Raw genomic sequence first — 19,249 nt, forward strand, 5'->3', positions numbered from 1 at the left:
CCGTTACACTGCTCCCCTTTTGTGGAACATTCCGGCAGACCCGGATTGATCCTTTTCGGGTCAACTTGGGGATGTCCGGTCTGCTGTTAGGGTAAAAATTCAGTTTGCCGGGATAAACCATCCGCATTGCCATTTGGCTTACCAGGTCGGTAGCTGAGGGTGAAGGTGAATAATGGAATTCAGTTCTGGAACAGTCACTTGCTTTGCTCTCTCAATGGCTCCCAAAACCTGTTGCTGATGTTCTTGGGACAGATAAGGCACCACCTGGATGCAAATCCCATTTAATCTTTTGACAATTTCCGCCTATTTGTGCATTTCAATGTTCAAGCCACGGGACATCTCATAATACATGACATAGTGTCGTTGCATCTCTGATTTCTCACTGGCCAACTTGTCACATTCCCATTTTAGACTGTGATATTGTGCCGGATCTACAGTACATGTCGGGGAAGGTAGTCTTACCCGGGTCTCAGCAGCAAGCGAGTTGATTCCAGCAACTCGGGTGGTCACGGGACAAGCAGCAGCAGGTGTAGGTAAATAAGCCGAAGTCAGAGGGCCAATGTCGTTGCCCAGCACAACCTCAGCAGGTAGGTTGTCCATGATACCAACTGTGGTCTTTCCTGACCCGGCTCCCCAGTCTAAGTGCACCCGGGCGGTGGGTACGCGAAATACAGCACCCCCTGCGACCCGGACGGCAACTGTGCGAGTGGACACGTTCTCTGGCTTTACCAGATGTTTTTGAATCAAAGTGATTGTAGTCCCAGTGTCTCTTAGGCCTTGTGCTACTTGTCCATTCACCCGTACCTCCTGACGGTGATGCCGACGGTTATCTGGAGAGGCAGCTTGTATTGGGTCTGCCTCATACAAAATTCCCAGACATTCCTCAGGGCCCACCTCGGTCTCTAGGCAGTGGGCCGCAGAGGGACGTGATGGAGTGACCTCTGTGTTGGGTGTTGTGCGTCTCCAGTTGTTATTTGTAGCTCTCAACGGGCAATAACGAGCAATATGTCCCGTGTTGCTGCAGTGATGGCACGTCACCCTCGACGAATCCCGGGGGTAGTTGTTAGGCCCCTGAGGGCGTGGTGGTCCTGGTGGGACTGGAGCCTGAAACTCTGGGCGTGGGGTGACGGTTGGAGTACGCGGTTCTACCTCATGAGCCAGCCGTGTAGTATCCTGGCTTACTTTCCTTGTTTCTGCGTACTCATCTGCTAACCAAGCCGCCTCGTTTAAGTTAGCGGGACGGCGATCTCGTACCCAGTCTTGTATGTCTGCGGCCAGGTCTTGAAAGAAATGTTCTATTAGGAACAGCTGCAATACTTCCTCCCCGGTGTTGGCCTTGCACCCTTGGACCCAAAGGGATGCCACCCTTTGTAACCGGTTGGCCCATTCCATGTGGGAGTCCACAGCCCCCTTCTTGGACTCCCGGAAGCGACGGAGGTAGGCTTGTGGAGTTACGGCGTATCGGGTTAGCAGCGCCTTTTTAACTTGCTGGTATTGTAAAATATCCTCTGGAGCAAGAGCCCGAAAGGCTTCATTGGCTTTGCCCGACAATTTCCCCGACAAAATAGTGACCCATTGGTCTGGTGGTACTTGGTGTAGTGAGCACTGCCTCTCAAAATCAGCCAAATATCCATCTATTTCCTCCTCACTTTCTACAAAAGCTTTAAATGCAGTGAACGGTATTTTCTTTCCTGTAGCCACGGGTGGGGGGGTAGGAACTGCATGTGTAATGGGCTGTCTCGCTCTTACCAGTTCCAGTTCTTGTCCCCTCTTCGTTTGTATCTCTTCCCTTGCTTCCCGGAACAGCTGGTTGATTAGTTCCACGGACGTTTCTGGATACAAGGATAATCTCCGCTGTACAATCCCAGTAATTACATCTTCTTCACTGACAGGTGCAAGGGGCTCAGTTCCTTCCACGGATCCATCCATTTCGTCCAGCTCCAGCAGGTCAGCTATCAGCTCCCTCCGTGGTCTGTTGCTGGCACTCCTACCACGACTCTCCAATAAATCTTTTAGTGTGGATCTTTTCAGCCTGGCGTACTGCGACTCCATTCAGAACTTGCTGTCTGGATAAAAGGACCATCCCGCTGCTGCCAACCAATGTAACGGCTACCCATGTAGTGAGAGGGTATCAGCCGTTGGAGAAGTCCTTTTCCCTGGCAAGTTGCGATATGCAGGTACAGCCGGTATATCCCATCGAACGCCCTTTCAAGAAACGAGACGGGGCTAAGTTTTGAAGAGTCAAGCAGGACTGATTTTTAATGGTTCACTCTGAGATTTTATACAGTATTCAAGGCACATGAACAATCAAACTGTCCCCACCCACACATCACACCGTGGGGAATCTTCAATCACCTTCTTTGAGCTAATTACTAAACATTCCTTCATTACCAGAACTCAAACACAATGATCTCCTTCCAATCCACATTTCTAGACAGACGTTCTGTCTCCGATAAGTTCATTCCACACATAAACAGTATTTAGCATACATAACACCTTTACACAAGGGACAATGAAATGTCTAGGAGTCTATGCAATTAACACCTTTCAAAAGAATGTGTCCCCACATTGAATAGCCAACAACTTGTGACATCTCCAGACATCCTGCAAACATGGATTATGATTCACTTGCCACCCCATCTCCTGGCTCAATCTGTGCCCAAAAGTCACTCTACAATTAACCCTTGGTATACCTCACTGCATGATGATTATAAATGTCCAGGCAGAATACACAGGTCCATTACAAGGGCGTTCGATGGCATTACTATTCTGCTCATTTTACAGCTGAACCTGACTCTCTCTCTCTCTCTGGATCTCATGGATGGGATATACCGGCTGTACCTGCATATCGCAACTTGCCAGGGAAAAGGACGTCTCCAACAGCTGATAGCCTCCCTACTAGGGGGTAGCCGTTACACTGTTCTTAACCACTTCAGCCCCAGAAGAATTTACCCACTTCCTGAGCTATCCTTATTTTGCTTCGAAGTTCTTTATTGTATTACTGAAACTTCCCCTCTTAAAATTAGGGTGCGTGTTATAAGCCTGCGCGTGTTATACGCCGATAAATACGGTATATGAACCCTGAACATAAAACCATGTTTGACCATTGACCAGTAGATGGAGACTAGGGGATAGTATATTCCCCAAAGTTTGGGAGCGATGGGTAGAGAACCTACAGCCAACAGACAGGATAGGGACTAGTTCTGGATCTGCATATAGCCCTGGAAAATATTTTGAAATAATATCGTTAATGCTGTCAAATTCACGTGAAAAAGTAGAGAAGGGACAATCTTTCTTTCTTAGTGGTCAGACCTATGGCTCGATCAATGAGCCATTGTTTGTAACCACGTTCTCTAAGCTTAGTGCTAATAATTTCACACTCTCATAAAAAGGACTCATCAGAGCAATTGCGTTTTTCCCTGATAAATTCTCCCACAGGTACTGATCTGATGGTATGGGAGGGGTGACAGCTAGTAGCCAAAGGAAGAGAATCCCCTGCACACTAATTTTGAAAAGTATGCAAACAGACAGCTTTGGTCTGGATATCACCAGTTAAAATAACATCCAAAAAATGTATATGATCATGATGACTCTCAAAACTGAATTCCAAGTTTAAGCTGTTATCATTCGCATAGCCGATAAAGGATTGCAGGTCATTCACTGTGTAGTCCTACACACGGATGAGATCATCAATGTACTTCCCATAACATCTGATAGCACCAGAGGCGGCTCTTTAATTAGGTGGTCGCCTAAGGCCTCGCATTCACAGGGGCCTCACGGCTGCCTAATTTACCTCTGCTCAATCACTGTGTGCTAGATCCGTGCAACTTTCTGCAGCCATTTTTATTTGATTTAATATTTTTACCCATTATGGGCATAAGTGGGGCCCCCAGGTCTAAGTTTTGCTTAAGGCCTCACAAAGCCTAGAGGCGCCTCTGGATAGCACCCACATATGGGTTATGGTTAGAGATGAGAAACTCTTCCTCCAAACCAGCAAATATAGAGGTTCACCAAGGAGCGTAAAAACTTCACCCCATGGATGCCCCTCTACATTGCAGAAAATATGTTTTATCAAACACAAAATAGTTGTGTTCAAGAAGAAAGGCAACACACATTACAATAAATTGTAAATGTTAAGCCTTGGGTTTTGAGGTTGATGCCTAGATAGAATGAAAATGTCCCCTCTGGCTAAGTAGTAGTAGTAACTGTAGGCATAGGAGACTTTGGGATTTTCATGTGGAGCAGGAATAAAGATGGGCATGGTATTGTCATAAAAAGTGTTTGGGGACCTGGGTCCTGCGTTTTTTTCGGGAGCAGTGATTTTAATAATGCTTAAAGGGGTTGTAAAGGTAAAAAAAAATTCCCTAAATAGCTTCCTTTACCTTTGTGCAGTCCTCCTTCACTTACCTCATCCTTCGATTTTGCTTTTAAATGTCCTTATTTCTTTTGAGAAATCCTCACTTCCTGTTCTTCTGTTCAGGCTTTCTCCCTGGTGTGGAGTTTCATGCTCGCCACTCCCTTGAGGGGGAGGGGGGCGAGCAGGAGAGTCAGGACGCTCTCTACTTTGCAGATAGAGAAAGGAGCTGTGTGTTAGTGGGCATCCTGACTCTCCTGCTCGCCCCCTCCCCCTCAAGGGAGGGGGCGAGCACGACACTCCACACCAGGGAGAAAGCCTCGCATTACTGTGTGGAGTTACAGACAGAAGAACAGTAAGTGAGGATTTCTCAGAAGAAATAAGGAAATTTAAAAGCAAAATCGAAGGATGAGGTAAGTGAAGGAGGACTGCACTAAGGTAAAGGAAGCTATTTAGGGAAAAAATGTTTTACCTTTACAACCCCTTTAAAGTGAAACAATAAAAGTGAAATATTCCTTTAAATTTTGTACCTGGGGTTGTCTATAGTATGCCTGTAAAATGGCGCATGTTTCCCTTGTTTAGAACAGTCCCTGCACAAAATGACATTTCTAAAGGAAAAAAAGTCATTTAAAACTACTATGAGATCGGGTCGCAGCAATACAGATAAAAGTCATTAAAAAAATGGTCGGGGGGGGGGGGGGGTGCTTATCGCAATCTGGAAGCCCCCTTTAACAAAGGAGATCCCCAGATCCTGCCCCCCCAATGCGAATTGGTAATGGGGTACATTGTACCCCTACCATTTCCCCCCCCCAAAAAAAAAAAATAAAAAAAAAAAAAACAGTTGACAGCATGGGACAAGCCGTTTATTAAAAAGAAAAAAAAATCCAACGATGTAAATCTACTCTGCAGGGGATACAAAGAAAAAAATAACAACGCCGACATGATCCTGCCTCCATGGCAGGCACCCACCGAATGACACTTTCTCGCTGTGACAGCTGTTATATAGCTGAGGGCGGGGCTACCATCACGTGCACGTGTGACCCAGCCCCCTCTGGCGCAACGGGAAAACGCAGTGATCACCCAGTTACATGTACGGGTGACCCCAACCCCACTGATGCAATGGGAAACCCACGTTGCATCAGAGGGGAGCGTGGTCACCCGTATATGTCAGTGGGTAACCCAGGGTTTCCCCGCTACGTCAGGAGGGGGCGGGGTCACCCGCAAAGATGATGGGTGGCCCCGCCCACAGCTATAAAAGAGATGTCACGACGGGAGAGCATCATACGGCGGGTGCCTGCCATGGAGGTAGGATCATTTTTTTTTTCTCTGTATCCTCGCTCGAGAATGGATTACATCGCTGGAATTTTTTTTTCTTTTCAATGAAGGACTTGTCCCAAGCTGTTTACTATGGTTTTTTGAAATGATAGGAGTACAATGTACCCCATTACCAATTCATATAGGGGGGCAGGAATCTGGGGGTCCCCTTTGTTAAAGGGGGCTTCCAGATTCCGATAAGCCCCCCGCCCACAGACCCCCACAACCACCCAGCAAGGGTTGTGGGGATAAGGCGCTTATCCCCATCAACGCTCTCTCACCCCCCCCCACTTCTTTTCCTGCAGCCTGCCAGGTTGCGTGCTCGGATAAGGGTCTGGTGGGGTCTGGATTTGGAGGGGGACCCTACGCCATTTGTTTAAAAAAATGGTGCAGGGTTCCCCTTAATATCCATACCAGGCCTGGTATGAAATGTGTGGGGACCCCCACACATTTTTTTTTTAAATTTTGGTTTGAGGTTTCCCTTAATATTCATACCAGACCCAAAGGGCCTGGTAATGGACTGGGGGGAACCCATGCAGTGTTTTTTCAATGGCTTTTATTTGTATTGCCGTGACCCAACAAATCATTATAGCCGTGAGTAGTTTTAAATTACTTTTTTTCCTTTAGAAATTTCAGGAACTGTTCTAAACACGAGAAAATGCACTACTTTACAGGCATACTATAGACACCCCCCAGGTATGAAATTTAAAGGAATATTTTACTTTTATTGTTTAACTTTAAGCATCATTGAAATCACTGCTCCCAAAAAAAGTCAGTTTTTAAAACTTTTTTTGCATTGATACATGTCCCCTGGGGCAGGACCCAGGTCCCCAAACACTTTTAATGACAATACCATGCATATAAGCCTTTAAAATTAGCACTTTTGATTTTTCATGTTAGTGTTCCATAGACTTTAACGGGGTTCCGCGGCTTTCGAATTTTACCCAAACTCAGCATATTGTTCGGTGAAACAAAGTTCGGCCCAAACTAATGCTCAGCCCGAACCGTTCGCCCATCCCTAGACAGGAATACCTTGTGTGTGTATATATATATATATATATATATATATATATATATATATATATAGATATATATACATATATGTTCTGATGTGATCTGAAGAAGGGCGGTAGCATGTAAGCCCGAAACGGACATCCATGTCTGAATATTTTGTATACTTCTTTGGTATGTAACCTTTACGAGAATATTTGGAAAAATAAAACCATTTTAAGTGCAGCAACTCTTGAACTTTTTCTATTTTTTTTTTTATATATATATATATATATATATATATATATATATATATATATATATATATATATATATATATATATATATATATATATACACATACACACAGTTGTGTGAAAAAATATTTGACCGATTCCTGATTTTTTTTTTTTGCATATTTATCACACTTATATGATTCAGATCATCAAACAATTTTAATATTACAGAAAACCCTGTCAGACATTTGGGGTTAAAAGAATATATTATATATATATATACACAGGCCTTTATATTATTTTGTATTGTATATTTTCATATATTCCATAATGAACATAAGGAAGGCCATTTTGGCTCTAAAGTTGAATCACAGTTCATAACCCATGAATAGGCCTTGTTACCAGGATGGTTTTACGTCTTACAATGAATTGTTTTTCTGTATCTTTATCCCAGTTAAGCAATTCAAAGGTTTGAACACAAGGAGTTAGTCTGTGCCATCTCCTCAGATCATCAATTAAAATATTTAGACACTTAGTATAATAAACAAGATAAGAGGATATTCTACAGACGGAGACATGAGCTCATAGTATTGTCTCAAAACCAAAGGGCTTATTCACAATTCCTGTTGTATTGTATATCTTAAATAACATTGTTTCTTTCATAATATGGTTCACAAAATATCTGTATTTGTAATCCATATACATTATAAACCTGTTTAATACATACCATATTTATCAGCGTATAACACGCGCCGGTGTATAACACGCACCCTAATTTTAAAAGAGAAGTTTCAGGAAAAAACATATTTTTAAAATAAACAACTTTGAAGCAAATTAAGGGTCAGTGCCCATCAATGTCCATCTGCAGCCTGATCAATGTCCTCAATACAGCCTGATCAATGCATCAATGCAGCCTGATCACTGTCTCCAATGCAGCCTGATCATTGTCTCCAATGCAGCCTGATCATTGTCTCCAATGCAGCCTGATCATTGTCTCCAATGCAGCCTGATCATTGTCTCCAATGCAGCCTGATCATTGTCTCCAATGCAGCCTGATCATTGTCTCCAATGCAGCCTGATCATTGTCTCCAATGCAGCCTGATCATTGTCTCTAATGCAGCCTGATCATTGTTCCCAATACAGCCCGATTATTGTTCCTAATACAGCCTGATTATTGTTCCCAAAACAGCCGGATTATTGTTCCCAATCAGGGCCGCCATCAGGAAATATGGGGCCCCTTACACAGCTTCAGGCATGGGCCCTCCTAGAGCAGAGAACCGGGGGGTGGGGTTTTGCTGCTTGAGAAGCGGGGGGGGGCTGCCGCGGATTGAGAAGCGGGAGGGGGCCCTTTACAAAAAAAGAAGAAATAAATAAAAATTATAAAAAAGGGGGGTAGCCATCCGGGGCCCTGGGGGCCTCTGGGCCCTTAAATAATTATTATATATATATATATATATATATATATATATATATATATATATATATATATATATATATATATATATATATGTATGTACAATACAGACCAAAAGTTCAACTCATTCTCTCATTCAAAGAGTTTTCTTTATTTTCATGACTATGAAAATGGTAGATTCACACTGAAGGCATCAAAACTTTTTAAAGGGGGTTGACATCCGGGCCCCGGACAGGTGTACTGCCTTTACTCCCCTGATGGCGGCCCTGTTCCCAATACAGCCTGATTATTGTTCCCAATACAGCCTGATTAATGCCTTTATTTGCAGCCTCACCAGCAGCCTGAATCAGGAAATCACTGAGCCGTCTTCTCCTCTCCACTCATCTCTCACGTTACCCACGCACAGTCCTGCCTCCGCCATCGGCATTGGACCAGCTACTGTGATAGGCACAACACTGGTCCAATGCCAGTGGCGGAGGCGGGACTGTGTGTGACGTGGGAACCGAGGAGACGAATGGAGAGAAGATGAGGGCTCGGTGAGGTACACTGTTGGCGTATAACACCCACCCCTGCTTTGCCCCAGATTTTCAGGGGGAATAAGTGCGTGTTATACGCCGATAAATACGGTATATATTATTATGGTAAAAGGGTCACAAGTATGATCTCCTATGAAAAGTGTGAAAACATTAGAAACTGCTTAAAGTTGAGAGTTACATTCCAAATGACTTAAGTTTCAAGGAATGTTACAATACATTAGTTAATGGTGTGGGTACATCGTTATCACACACATACATTTAAGAAAAAGCCAGGATGTCTGAAGCTAGTTGACACATTTTGACAGTATTTGACAATAAATGGTATTTCACCAGGCCAAGGGCAGAGGGTCATGTCAATAACATTAGGAGTCATTCCTTATACAACACTGCCCCTATGGATTCAAATTTACATTGTTCAAGATGGCCGCATACTTGGTTGCCGTGGCAACCTACCTAAACACATCGTCATTTGACGTCATCAATTACATAGCTGTGAGACACACATCCACTTTTGGGGTGGGTTAAAAGTAGAAAAACATCAGTGAGGGGGATCTCTCTCTCGCTGAATCTCTGGTTGGACCATCTGACTAACTCTTTGGAGGACAGGAGCTGGAAGGAGGAGATCTTGAAACGCAAACATGTAGGGGGTTGGAAGGAGTCTTATGGGACTCATCTGCTCACGTGAAGCTTCTCAAACTGACAGAACTCTAAAAGACCTGGTATAGTATTAATCTTTTCATTTATACCTTTTTAGGTAATGGAAGTTTGGTTGAACATATGCTTGACTAATCCAATCTATTGTTAGAGCAGTTTTGGAGTGAGGTCAATTCTAACTGCAGTATGAATTGGTTTCACTTCTAAAACAAGGGAGATATATATATTGTCATATCTCATAATACTAACTTTAGAGTTTTAGACTTGGATTGGTTATATTTTGTGTTAAACCATTGATTCATTCTAAATCTAAAATATAAGCCTTGATTGTATTGTCAAGCTGTGTGCAATATGACACTTGCTCTATGCATGTTTAACAGTATAAGTGAGAAGGTCTGTTTGTTTTGAGAAGAGATTACACCGTAGCTAAAGTAAACAAAATAGTTTACTAGTCTGTGGGGTCACGGGAAGCTATTCACCAAGTTTTAAATGTACAAGTATCATTCTAGAATTGAAATGTAATAGTTGGTAATAGAGCTTGTATAGAAATGTGAATTATCTTTATAACCGCTTATCTTTCATATATAGAAGTACATCCATTTGTCTTATCACAAATTATACCCAATTTTAATTTGCACTGTATTTTAGTTAATAAATATATATATTTTAAGCAATAATTTGTGTCACTTGTCTTCAAAATAGCACGGATAAACAAACTCAAATTTCTTGTTTGTATTGTAGGAAAATTAAAAATCTCCCAAAAACAAGATTTGCATATTTCCATAAATACAATACTATTTTATTATTTCAGTATAAACATTCTGACAACCCGAGTAAATCAAAGATGCAGTTTTTAAACCTTTTTTTTTTGTTTATTAAGGGAAAAAAACTGTTCAAACCCGCCTGGCCCTATGTGAAAAAGTAATTGTCCCCTCCCATGCTGAATCATGAATGAACTGTAATTAACCACAATTGTTTGTAATTGAAAAAAGGGGTGAGTATGGTCTCTTTTATAATAAAAGTATGCAAGGTAAACAGGTGCCTACATCCCATTTAGTATGTAAAACAAAAAGACCCAAATAATTAGGACAACATTGGCTGCTTGGGGCCAAACGTCTGTCACTGATTAGGTCAGGGAAAGGGGGGAAGGGGTTTTGGTGGGGACTTTTCACGGCACTGGTTGGACACGGTATAGTAAAAAGTAACAAAATGTTTATTGAACATAAAACAGGTATCATAAAACAACATTTAATGACAATCCCCACATTGCACATCAGAAAGTTATACACAAACTATGTCTGAATGTAAGGAGTCGATCGCCTCGACCGGTTTCGCGGTAGTGTACCGCTTCTTCAGGAGGGGGTTTATCTACAAGATATGCATAAAACATATAAATATACAAGCAAGTTTATACAGTAATTGTAAACATTGTAAGACATAATCCAAGCAACACGCCTTGTAGTGGAGCAGAGAACTTACCCAGACTGGTCAATTGATCGAGCCCGGAGCCCAGTTGAAACCCTCTGTGGCGCAAGGAGGGGGATATATTTGTTTAGGACGGGCTCTATTAAGGGATAAGGTTGATGAATTATATGCAGCAAAATGATAAATTAATTGATGGGGTTGGGGTCACCAGTGGGTGCGTGAGGAAAGTGTATCACAGTGGCAAAAATTAGGAAAAAATAAGAAAATGGAACGAAGGGGGGGGGGGAAGGGGGGGAAAGGGGGGGAAAGAGGGGGGGTGGGTTTGGGGGAGGCCAAGGCAAAGGGGGGGGGAAGAGAAGAGGGAGAATGTTGGAGGTGGGGGGGGGAGAGAAACATAGAGCATGACCCTCAAGTATAATGTAAATAAATGAGAGGGAAGAATGAGGGGGGTGGAAAAAGAGGGGAGGGAGGGGACATAGGGGCAAAAGAAAAGGGGACGAAGTGAGGGAAAGGCAAAGTAATGGAAAATGTGAATGGAAAGAGGGAAAGGAGCAGGAAAAGAAAGGGGAGGGGGGAAAAACGGGAGAGTGTGTGTGGTGATGTGAAAGCAAGGGGAGAAAAAAGAGGGGGGGGGGAGTGGGGAGCGAAGGGGGGGGGGAAGACAAACCAGGGGAGTGCAAGTGGTCAGGTAGTGTTGATGGTAAATTGTGTTAGTGATAATTAGGTAAAACTAAATGTGTAAAATAAGGAAGGGATGGCAAAGAAAAGGGAGGGCAAAAAGAGGGGGGGAGGTGAGGAGCAGGGGGTAGGAAAGAGGGGAGGGGAGGGGGAAGGAAGGGTAAGGTGATCCGTTGGGAATGGGGGAGGGAGGGGGAAAGTGAAAAATGGGGGGGAGGGGGGGAGGGAAAAGGGAAGGGGAGAGTTATGCGGTGAAAATTAATAATAGTAGTGGATACGTGCAGAGTAACCAAGGTGGGAGTTGGGAATAAAGTGTGTGTGAGAAAGTGGGGAAAGTGTCAAGGAAAACCAAGGGTAAGAAGAACCAATCACCAAGCGAACAGGTAATAAGTAGACCCTGATGGGTCCTTACCATTGCTGTAATAAAGATACGTAATTTACTGGGGCACAAGAGGACAGTAACTTAAAGCCAAGTGTATGGTGTGCTGTATTGCCAAGGTATGGGCAGTAAGAAGCACTGAATCCAACTAGGGAGGTCAGAGAATAAGTTAGCCAGTTAATCATACAACAGGGCACAGAAGAAGGAGGCCAGGTAATTGGATGGCGAACAGGCTTACCGTGGCTGGTACTCGTCAGCGTGTGTCCCCAGGGAGAGCGTCCGTGCTAACTCACAAAGACGGCTATCTCAGCCGTTTTTGTAAGCATCCCTGGACGGCGTGTGACGTCATCGAATTGCGACGCCGCCGCCGTCCAACGTCCCACCAACCCTCGCACGTGAGTGCGTGGGTGTGCAGCCGCAGACCCAATGGCACGACGCTGGGTCGTAGGCTGCAAACAAGGAGCTATGATTGGTGCTCCCTGCTGGGGACGACACTCCAGGCGCCAATACCGAGGGGAAGGCTGGGCATCGGGCTGGACCGGCCAATCAGGGAGGCTAAACTCCGGAGGCGTGCTGCTTATGGAAAAAGGAGAAAACATTTGTACAAAAGACATTTGGATAAATCGTTACAGCAATAAGAGTAGAAATTACTCAATACATACAATTGATGGGAGATTAATCCATCAAATTGCCTAGAATACTGCATCAGAGCTCAGAATTCTAAAATCAAAACAGGGAACAGCAATTATATCAAACAGGTCTCTTCCAATGTCCCCATGTACGTTGTGGCTCCTAGGTCAGATAGCCCACACATCAGGTCATGATAATAACCTTTGGACAAAGGAAATTCAATTGAAAAAATAAAAAGGGGAGAAAGACAATACAAGGAAGGAACGAGAGGGGAAAAACAAAAAATAAATAATTATTTATATATGAAAAGGGGGGGAAAAAAAGGGGAGGAATTGGGGGAACAATGAGCTGGAACATGGCCATCCTCGCAGAAAGTGCACGTGTTAATATTCACGTAAAAATGGCTTGTATGAATTTACTTCATTCAATCCTGGGAACCTCATAGCATTAAGATGTTCAATCCACAGGCACTCTCTCTGTAGGATGGCCCTGTTCCAATCTCCCCCCCGTTGCGTTTGGGGGATTACTTCCAAAACAAAGAAACGTATAACAGAAAGATCGTATCGGTGGTAAAGTCCCACATGACGTCCTACTGTGGTTAACTTGCCTATATCAGAATCATATAGGTGGTCACCCATACGTTGCCGAAATTCTCTAAAAGTCTTTCCTATGTAAAAAGCTCCACAGATACAAATCATAAGATAAATAATGCCCTTAGTGCCACAGTTGGCAGAGAAGGGGGGGTAAAAATCCTGGCCATTGGGCAACAAAAAATGTTGCCGCTCCATCACCCAGGGGCATCTAGGGCAATTGCCACATTTGTAGGTGCCTCGGGGTGATGTATCGGCCGTATGTTCTGTAGTATAGTGGCTTTGAGTCAGTCGATCCCGCAATGAACTGGCTCGGCGGAACACCATCTCAGGCTGTTGTTTTACGTATTTTTTTAGGATGTCATCCTCGGCAATAATATGCCAATGGGTTTGTAGTATGTTGCGCAGTTCATTGTGGTTAGCTGAGTATGTTGTAATAAATCGTACTGATTCATGAGTACATTTCTTTGTATTTTTGGAAGGATCGTACAACAGGGAATGTCTGGATCGACGGCATGCCCTGTTGTAGGCCTTCTTTAAATTGGTGTGGGTATAGCGACGAGCCAGGAGACGATCTCGTAGTTCATCTGCCTGTCTCTTGAAATCTGTTGACAATGTACAATTTCTACGTAGCCGTAAGTATTGGGCGAAAGGGATACTTCGAATAAGGGGTTTTGGGTGGGCACTAGAGGCGTACAGTAAGGTGTTGCCCGCTGTAGGTTTCCTATAGAGGTCCGTGTAAAGTATGCCATCGGCCTGTTTGATGACAGTCAGGTCCAAGAAGGGGACCCGACTCTTATCAAACACAACCGTAAATTTCAAATTAAATTTGTTAACATTAAGCATCTGTACAAATTCAAGTAGGGATTCACTTGAACCTGTCCAGATAATAAACAGGTCGTCTATGAATCGATATCATAGCAGTATCTTATCCATAAATCTACTATATATGTCGCTGGCATTAAGAAAACGTTCCCATGCACCTAAATATAGGTTTGCGTAGGCTGGGGCACAGGAGGTGCCCATCGCCACGCCCTGGGTTTGCAAAAATAGTTCGTCATTAAAGGTAAAGTGATTTTTTGTCAATATAAACAATAACAACTGTAAAACAAAATCCACCAAGGGCCAGGAGGTGTTTTCCTGTTCATGGAGGAAAGAGCCAGCCATCCTGACACCCTGCTCGTGGGGGATGCTGGAGTAGAGAGCCTCCACATCCAAGGCCACGAGCAGGGCGTCAGGAGGGACTTGGGTCCCCTCAATGTGTTTCAACAGATCCGACGTGTCTCTGATGAAAGACGGAAGACTGGTGACATGTGGCATCAGAAAAGCATCAACAAATTTACTAGCATGGTCTGTAAGCGAACCGATGCCAGAGACAATCGGTCGCCCAGGGGGCTTCTGTAGATTTTTGTGGGTTTTAGGGAGCGCATAGAAAGTAGGGAGATGGGGGAACTTTGGAATAAGATATTCAAGAGTATCTTTATCTATTAGGCCTTTGTAATAGGCTTCCGTACATATTTTCTTTAATTCAAAAGAAAAAGAAGCAATTAAAGTGGGGGAGATCCGACAATACCAATGGTGATTGTTGAGTATAGACAGACACATGTCCTGATAGAACAAATGTGTCATCAAAACAATATTCCCCCCCTTATCCGATTGTTTGATCACAATCTCGGGGTTCTTTTGTAACATTTTAAGGGCTTTAGTTTGGTTGTCTGTTAAATTTGGAGCAATTTTTTGCCATTCCTGTCGCTTCAGGTCACGTATTGTGGCCTGTACGAAGGACCAAATTGAAGGGCAAGTCATTAAGTCCGGGAACCTCCTGGAGGGGGGGCGAAAAGATTTGGGGGGGAGGGAGAGTAGGGGTGGGAGGACACATAGGTGGGGGCTCATGGAGTAGACTGGAGTCTGGAGCCAGTGAAGGCTCAGTAGGTTCAGGATTACTCTCGTCGTAGAGGAGCATGAGGTCGCGGAGCGCACGAAACTCCGCCACCGTAAATTGTTTAGTGCGCTCCGCAAACTGACGCTCCGAACCTACGCGAGATCGGTCATTATCAAAAATAAATTTGTAGGTCAAGTTTCGAGAGAAGAGATAAAGATCTTTAATTGTATGTGTTACTTTAAGGGGGTCAAGAGGGCAAAAGCCCAACCCCAGTTTTAAGACTGAGGACTGATCCTCAGAGAGTACATGGGGAGTGAGGTTTATAATATTTAGTTGGTTGTTTTGAGGGGAGTGGGTTGCAGTGGGGGTGGTAAAGTTTGAGTGGGTTTGAGGACAAACGTGTCCAAGTTCCCTTGTTGTTGTTTCTTTAGGTCTAAAAAAATGGTCTCATCACTAATTTTTGTGTATCTATTGGTCATCAGAGTAGTGTTCAGTACTTTAGGAATAGCGCCATGTAATGACGTGGATATTGCCAGATTGTCTGCGGGTAGATTGGTGTCGACTAGGTCACCTGCTGTGGGCACACGTTTTTGAATGCTTTTGAGAGCCTTTTTATCTTTTTTGGTTACCGGTGGCTGAGGAGGGGTAACTCCACCATATCTTAGTCTCTTGCGAGAAGATTGAATCCCTGGTGTACTAGGGAAACGTGTGCCACTATTATGGGAGGCCATTGAAGAAAGTGACGAGTCAGACTCTGCTTCAGTGTTGGGATTACCGGGGTGTCTATTACGGTTTGGATTTCTCCTACCGTTTAGATTTATGGATAAGATACTGCTATGGTATCGATTCATAGACGACCTGTTCATTATCTGGACAGGTTCAAGTGAATCCCTACTTGAATTTGTACAGATGCTTAATGTTAACGAATTTAATTTGAAATTTACGGTTGTGTTTGATAAGAGTCGGGTCCCCTTCTTGGACCTGACTGTCATCAAACAGGCCGATGGCATACTTTACACTGACCTCTATAGGAAACCTACAGCGGGCAACACCTTACTGTACGCCTCTAGTGCCCACCCAAAACCCCTTATTCGAAGTATCCCTTTCGCCCAATACTTACGGCTACGTAGAAATTGTACATTGTCAACAGATTTCAAGAGACAGGCAGATGAACTACGAGATCGTCTCCTGGCTCGTGGCTATACCCACACCAATTTAAAGAAGGCCTACAACAGGGCATGCCGTCGATCCAGACATTCCCTGTTGTACGATCCTTCCAAAAATACAAAGAAATGTACTCATGAATCAGTACGATTTATTACAACATACTCAGCTAACCACAATGAACTGCGCAACATACTACAAACCCATTGGCATATTATTGCCGAGGATGACATCCTAAAAAAATACGTAAAACAACAGCCTGAGATGGTGTTCCGCCGAGCCAGTTCATTGCGGGATCGACTGACTCAAAGCCACTATACTACAGAACATACGGCCGATACATCACCCCGAGGCACCTACAAATGTGGCAATTGCCCTAGATGCCCCTGGGTGATGGAGGGGAAACATTTTTTGTTGCCCAATGGCCAGGATTTTTACCCCCCTTCTCTGCCAACTGTGGCACTAAGGGCATTATTTATCTTATGATTTGTATCTGTGGAGCTTTTTACATAGGAAAGACTTTTAGAGAATTTCGGCAACGTATGTGTGACCACCTATATGATTCTGATGTAGGCAAATTAACCACAGTAGGACGTCATGTGGGACTTTACCACCGATACGATCTTTCTGTTATACGTTTCTTTGTTTTGGAAGTAATCCCCCAAACGCAACGGGGGGGAGATTGGAACAGGGCCATCCTACAGAGAGAGTGCCTGTGGATTGAACATCTTAATGCTATGAGGTTCCCAGGATTGAATGAAGTAAATTCATACAAGCCATTTTTACGTGAATATTAACACGTGCACTTTCTGCGAGGATGGCCATGTTCCAGCTCATTGTTCCCCCAATTCCTCCACTTTTTTCCCCCCCCTTTTCATATATAAATAATTATTTATTTTTTGTTTTTCCCCTCTCGTTCCTTCCTTGTATTGTCTTTCTCCCCTTTTTATTTTTTCAATTGAATTTCCTTTGTCCAAAGGTTATTATCATGACCTGATGTGTGGGCTATCTGACCTAGGAGCCACAACGTACATGGGGACATTGGAAGAGACCTGTTTGATATAATTGCTGTTCCCTGTTTTGATTTTAGAATTCTGAGCTCTGATGCAGTATTCTAGGCAATTTGATGGATTAATCTCCCATCAATTGTATGTATTGAGTAATTTCTACTCTTATTGCTTTAACGATTTATCCAAATGTCTTTTGTACAAATGTTTTCTCCTTTTTCCATAAGCAGCACGCCTCCGGAGTTTAGCCTCCCTGATTGGCCGGTCCAGCCCGATGCCCAGCCTTCCCCTCGGTATTGGCGCCTGGAGTGTCGTCCCCAGCAGGGAGCACCAATCATAGCTCCTTGTTTGCAGCCTACGACCCGGCGTCGTGCCATTGGGTCTGCGGCTGCACACCCACGCACTCAAGTGCGAGGGTTGGTGGGACGTTGGACAGCGGCGGCGTCGCAATTCGATGACGTCACACGCCGTCCAGGGATGCTTACAAAAACGGCTGAGATAGCCGTCTTTGTGAGTTAGCACGGACGCTCTCCCTGGGGACACACGCTGACGAGTACCAGCCACGGTAAGCCTGTTCGCCATCCAATTACCTGGCCTCCTTCTTCTGTGCCCTGTTGTATGATTAACTGGCTAACTTATTCTCTGACCTCCCTAGTTGGATTCAGTGCTTCTTACTGCCCATACCTTGGCAATACAGCACACCATACACTTGGCTTTAAGTTACTGTCCTCTTGTGCCCCAGTAAATTACGTATCTTTATTACAGCAATGGTAAGGACCCATCAGGGTCTACTTATTACCTGTTCGCTTGGTGATTGGTTCTTCTTACCCTTGGTTTTCCTTGACACTTTCCCCACTTTCTCACACACACTTTATTCCCAACTCCCACCTTGGTTACTCTGCACGTATCCACTACTATTATTAATTTTCACCGCATAACTCTCCCCTTCCCTTTTCCCTCCCCCCCTCCCCCCCATTTTTCACTTTCCCCCTCCCTCCCCCATTCCCAACGGATCACCTTACCCTTCCTTCCCCCCCCCCTCCCCTCTTTCCTACCCCCTGCTCCTCACCTCCCCCCCTCTTTTTGCCCTCCCTTTTCTTTGCCATCCCTTCCTTATTTTACACATTTAGTTTTACCTAATTATCACTAACACAATTTACCATCAACACTACCTGACCACTTACACTCCCCTGGTTTGTCTTCCCCCCCCCTTCGCTCCCCACTCCCCCCCCTCTTTTTTCTCCCCTTGCTTTCACATCACCACACACACTCTCCCGTTTTTCCCCCCCTCCCCTTTCTTTTCCTGCTCCTTTCCCTCTTTCCATTCACATTTTCCATTACTTTGCCTTTCCCTCACTTCGTCCCCTTTTCTTTTGCCCCTATGTCCCCTCCCTCCCCTCTTTTTCCACCCCCCTCATTCTTCCCTCTCATTTATTTACATTATACTTGAGGGTCATGCTCTATGTTTCTCTCTACCCCCCACCTCCAACATTCTCCCTCTTCTCTTCCCCCCCCCTTTGCCTTGGCCTCCCCCAAACCCACCCCCCCCCTCTTTCCCCCCCTTCCCCCCCCCCCCTTCGTTCCATTTTCTTATTTTTTCCTAATTTTTGCCACTGTGATACACTTTCCTCACGCACCCACTGGTGACCCCAACCCCATCAATTAATTTATCATTTTGCTGCATATAATTCATCAACCTTATCCCTTAATAGAGCCCGTCCTAAACAAATATATCCCCCTCCTTGCGCCACAGAGGGTTTCAACTGGGCTCCGGGCTTGATCAATTGACCAGTCTGGGTGAGTTCTCTGCTCCACTACAAGGCGTGTTGCTTGGATTATGTCTTACAATGTTTACAATTACTGTATAAACTTGCTTGTATATTTATATGTTTTATGCATATCTTGTAGATAAACCCCCTCCTGAAGAAGCGGTACACTACCGCGAAACCGGTCGAGGCGATCGACTCCTTACATTCAGACATAGTTTGTGTATAAC

The 19,249-nt window shown here is 44.3% G+C and overlaps 1 protein-coding gene across 3 annotated transcripts in view; it reads right to left on the reverse strand.

Moving 5' to 3' along the window:
• Positions 1 to 19,249, reverse strand: part of EZH1 (enhancer of zeste 1 polycomb repressive complex 2 subunit) — a 394,387-nt gene that overhangs the window by 170,259 nt on the left and 204,879 nt on the right. The gene's annotated exons all lie outside the window — the stretch shown is intronic.

Source organism: Rana temporaria, chromosome 12 (genome assembly GCF_905171775.1).
Source record: "Rana temporaria chromosome 12, aRanTem1.1, whole genome shotgun sequence".
Classification (NCBI taxonomy): Eukaryota; Metazoa; Chordata; class Amphibia; order Anura; family Ranidae; genus Rana; species Rana temporaria.